The sequence below is a fragment of the Myotis brandtii genome, unplaced genomic scaffold, assembly GCF_000412655.1.
Source record: "Myotis brandtii unplaced genomic scaffold, ASM41265v1 scaffold112, whole genome shotgun sequence".
Classification (NCBI taxonomy): domain Eukaryota; kingdom Metazoa; phylum Chordata; class Mammalia; order Chiroptera; family Vespertilionidae; genus Myotis; species Myotis brandtii.
The window spans coordinates 3,332,310-3,337,422 of NW_005353838.1; the positions used below are offsets into that span (position 1 = coordinate 3,332,310).

Genomic DNA, 5,113 nt, shown 5'->3' on the forward strand with positions numbered 1-5,113 from the left:
ATCAGCTGCCTCCTGCACACCTCCTACTGGGGATGTGCCCGCAACCAAGGTACATGCCCTTGACCAGAATCGAACCTGGGACCTTTCAGTCCGCAGGCCGACGCTCTATCCACTGAGCCAAACCGGTTAGGGCATAATATTTTTTAATATAATTTTTTTTAAAAAAAATCCCACAAGCCCTGGTCAGTGTGGCTCACTTGGTTGGAGCATCATCCAATGCACCAGAAGGTCGTGGGTTTGACTCCCAGTCAGGGTACATACCTAGGTTGAGGGTTTGACTACCAGTCAGGGTACATACAAGAATCAACCAGTGAATGCATAAATGAGTGGAACAGCAAATCAATGTTTCTCTCTCCCTCTCCCTTTCTCTCTCTCTCAAATCATTTTTTTAAAAAAAGAAAAAAGATGGAGCATCTGCTTTGGCTCACCTGTTTGGAGCTCTCATCCTTTACTAGACCTGATGTCTTAACCAATTAAAGAATAGATGCCATAATACAGGCCTACTACTGTGCTGGGTATTTTACATAATGTATTTCCAATCCTTACAACAACCTATGAAGTGGTGATTATTATTCCACTTTACAGTTATGAAAACTGAGACTCAGAGAGGTTAAGTAACTTACTAAAGTCAGACAGCTAGGACGAGGAAATAGCCTGATAACCATTTCAGTCTGGCTCCAAATCACATACTTTTTCTAAAACATTTCAGCCCTAGCAGGGTTGGTTCAGTGGATAGAGCATTGGCCTGCAGACTGGAAGGTCCTGGGTTTGATTCCAGTCAAGGGCACATGCCCAGGTTGTGGACTCGATCCCCCATGGGTGCGTTCAGGAGGCAGCCAATCAATGATTCTCTCTCATCATTGATGCTTCTATTTCTCTCTCCTTCCCCTTTCTCTCTGAAATCAATAGAAATATATATATATTTTTTAATTTCACATCCTGATTCCCTGTCTAGTTGCTGCCTGATCTACCCCCAGATTCTGGTTCTTGTTTCTTATACCCTTGCAGGGGTCCTGGCAGGAATCACTGGACGGCATACACTACAATATCCTGCTTTTAGACTTACCTACAAAGTGAAGGATATATATTGGAGCCCACAGAAGCCTACTCTTACACATGTATGTACCTTGATTTACTAATCGTCCAACAAGCTCATACTGCTATACCCTTTAGGCCCAGGGCATTGTGCTGCATGGCCTTCCCATTTATACACTTCCATTTCTCTCTCAACTCAGTCCCAGCTTTCTCCTATTTCATGCCAGCTGATGTTCTTGAGATTCCAGCATGCTTCACATCTGAGCCTGATGTAGTAACATACAGTGCCTTATTATCTCCCTAGAATGATGACTTCAGGAACTGACAAATTTTTCACTACCTTAGAAAATACCATATTTCATTTGGATGGGCTCAGTGGTTGAACATCAACCTATGAACCAGGAGATCACAGTTCAATTCCCGGTCAGGCCACATGCCTGGGTTGTGGGCTCAATTCCCCAGTAGAGGCCCTTCAGGAGGCAGTTGATCAATGATCTGATTCTCTCTCATCATTGATGTTTCTATCTCTCTCTCCCTCTCGTTTCCTCTCTCTGAAATCAATAAAAAAAAGTATATTTTTAAAAAAAGAAAGAAAAACAGCAGACATTTAGGCTTGTCTTTAAATACAAAATAGACATTTGAATTCAAAACATTTGTATCAAAAAAGCAAAAATCTTAGTAATCTCTATAGATACACAGGGATCAGAATGAGATGGGCCCACCAACACCACCCTTTTTTAAACTCAGGGACATTGATATCAAGTGTCAGTAAGGGCAATAATCCACATGAAATTTTAATGAGTTCATCCTAATTCTCCAAGAATGGAGAAATGGAAAAGGCAACACAATCACATTGTTACAGGCATTTGAAAAAAAATATTTAGAAAGCATAAGTTAACTATGATGTCCTAAAAATGAGCCTTGCAGATCTTGTACAATGGAATGATGCCATGCATTTGCTCCAGGTCACTTTACTGTAGACTTAAAGTCCTGATTTAAAAGAAATGTCCTGCACTCTCTCATGCTCTAGTGAACAAAGCTATCTTCAAAGTTGGAAATCAACTTAGCAAAATTCAGACCAATAGCAGAAGGTAGGCACAGGGCTCTTGCAAAGTGCATTCAACTCCTAGATTAAAAATAAAATGTGAATATATTTTATATGAGGCAACTGTGCAACAATTACTTAACTATTATTGAGGTTAGATGGGGGTAATTCTATTCTGATCCCTAAGAAAGTGTCCAGAGAAATGTGCCAAGGTCATTTGATACTTTGCTCTAATTAGATTTCAAGATCACACACAACACTTTCTCCCTTCCTATTAGGGACTGAGGCAGAATGACTCAGTCAGATTAGGGGAGAACATCTTCTCTTAAAGAACATTTATACTTCAACAAGTAACTGTGCTTCTCTTTAATTGACATTGTTTTCTTCTGTGTCAGAAACTATAAAGCCAAGTACTCTACCATATTTGAAACACAAAGTTTATTCCCATATTATTATTAATTTAATAACTATTGTATTTATTTATATTATTGTTATTGCTATTGTTGTTATTTCATATCATTACTGGTAATTTATATTTTAGGTAATGATGGCTGATAATTTAACGTACTTTTGCCCACCCCTGTATTTGTGAGAAATGGTAGTACATGCCCCTGGCAGCACTTGTACAACAGCCAAATTGCTAAGAGAATCTCAAAGGGTAGAGATCAGAACTAATCAGTGTCAGGGCCCTAGCAAAGAACTAGAGTCTATTCAAAACTTCAGACTTCAAAGAGGACAAAAGTTGGTTTCCACACAAGTTCCCATCAATGTTGACAGGGTCATGGATGTCAACCTGTGTCAGGTCTTTTCATGATTTACTGCTACAGTAATATTGTGTCTTTAGAGAAGATTTTCATGTCAAGGAAACACTCTGATTCTTCTTTTCTTCTTTTAAATTAAAAATGCACTTTATTTTTAAACAACCTATATGATGTGTTTTTCTAAAAAAAAAAAAAACCACTGCCTCTGCTCCAAATAAATCCTGGTCAAAATAAAATGAAGAGCTCAAGATAACATCAGTGCCATTGTCCTGGTGTGTGGGTGACAAGCAGTAGCCAGTTACGATGACAGGTGATAGATCCAAACTGCCAAATTTGTGAACATTTTCCCATTTCTAAACCATCTTTAAAGAAGATCATAAATGGGTTACACCATCCTCATGGTCATCCAGCAGAGCAAACATGCCATCTGGATTCATGTTTTCACCAATAAGGAACTGATAGATTTGAAATTACCAAGGATGTGCAAGATCTGCAGCACCTGACATAAAAGGCTTTTTGTTTGTTTTTTCGTTTTAATTTTTTTCTTTCTTTTTTACCTTTTTAAAAAATATTTTTATTGCCCTGGCCGGCTTGGCTCAGTGGATGCAGCGTCAGCCTGTGGACTGAAGGGTCCCAGGTTCGATTCCAAGGGCACATGCTTGGGTTGTGGGCTCGATCTCCAGTAGGGGGTGTGTAGGAGGCAGCCAATCAATGATTCTCTCTCATCATTGATGTTTCTATCTCTCTCTCCTTCTCCCTTCCTCTCTGAAATTAATAAAGAAATATATTTAAAAAAATTTTTTTTAAATATTTTTATTGATGTTTAGAGAGAGAGGAAGGGAGAAGGATAGAGAGATAGAAACATCGATAAGAGACAAACATCATTGATCTGCTGCCTCTTGCACGCCCTGTACTGGGGATCGAGCCAGCAACTTGGGCATGTGCTCTGACAGGGAATCAAACAGTGACCTCCTGGGCAGACACTCAACCACTGAGCCACACTGACCAGTCTGTCATAAAAGGTTTTAATCTTTCTAATCTCTGTACTCCAAGTTTCCTTTTGATTGATTTCATGTAATCCTTGATGTACTCCTTGTAGACTTCTTTTGTGAAAATGATGGTTCATGACAATACCAACACCATTGATATTGAAACCTTTACCCTTTAGCCTTCAGCGAGTTATCAATGTTACCCTCTGTCCTACTGATTACCGTGCCCTCCACCTCCAGGCTCAGCCCATCAGCAATCTCCCAGAACTTGCAGATGCTGGAGAACATCTCATCATGGCTAATGAGGTCCCAGTAGATGATCATGAGGGTGGCCAGAAGGAGACAACAGCAGTGCTAGCTTAGCAGGAGCCTGGAGCTCACAGCCCTAGCGGGCTGGGAAGGAGGGAGTGTGCAGAAAAAGCCACTCTGGTTCTTTTTAATTTGCCATTAAAAAAAAATCAGGCCCAGCCGGCATGGCTCAGTGGTTGAGCATCGACCTATGAACCAGGAGGTCACAGTTCAATTCTTGGTCAGGGCACATGCCTGGGTTGCGGGCTCAATCCTCATGAGGGGCACACAGGAGGCAGCTGATCAATGATTCTCTTTCATTGATGTTTCTATCTCTTTCTCCCTCTCCCTTCCTCTCTGAAATCAACAAAAATAAAAAAATAAAAACATCAGAAGTCTTCTATTTAAATATAGAAACTTGCCTTTACATTTTCCTAAGACTCTAACAAGGATGATTTCTGCTGATGTTATCAGAAGAGAACTCATTCAGAATGCCCTAGAGCACAGGGAGGCACTAGTAGCCATGCCTGTTATAATTTCATGCCCATATTTTGGTTCTTTTGTGCTTCTGTTGTCCCTCTGTTCAGAAATGGGAGGGTGAGCAGAGGGCGATGCTGAGGGATCCCATAGTAGTTTTGCAATCATAGGAATTCTCTTGCCCTAGACCTGCACATTTATTGTGTTTTTATCTGTTGCCCATAAATTACACAGCAAAATCACCAAAGCCACTGATTTTCCAAGGGAAATGAGAAGGAAAAAAAATTTTTTTAATCCTTACCCAAGGATATTTTTCCATTGATTTTTAGGGAGAGTGGAAGAGAAAGGGAAACATCGATGTGAGAGAAACACATCAATTGGTTGCCTCCTGCACAAGCTCTGACCAGGGCCCGGGCTGGGGAGGAACCTGCAAACGAGGTATGTGCCCTTGACCAGAATCAAACCCAGGATCCTTTGTTCCACAGGCCAATGCTCTATACACTGAGCCAAATTGGCTG

General features: G+C 40.6%; 1 pseudogene; it reads right to left on the bottom strand.

The window, feature by feature from the left end:
- Window positions 1-3,096: 3,096 nt before the first annotated feature.
- Window positions 3,097-4,154, bottom strand: LOC102252345 (annotated as a pseudogene).
- Between the last annotated feature and the right edge of the window lie 959 nt (window positions 4,155-5,113).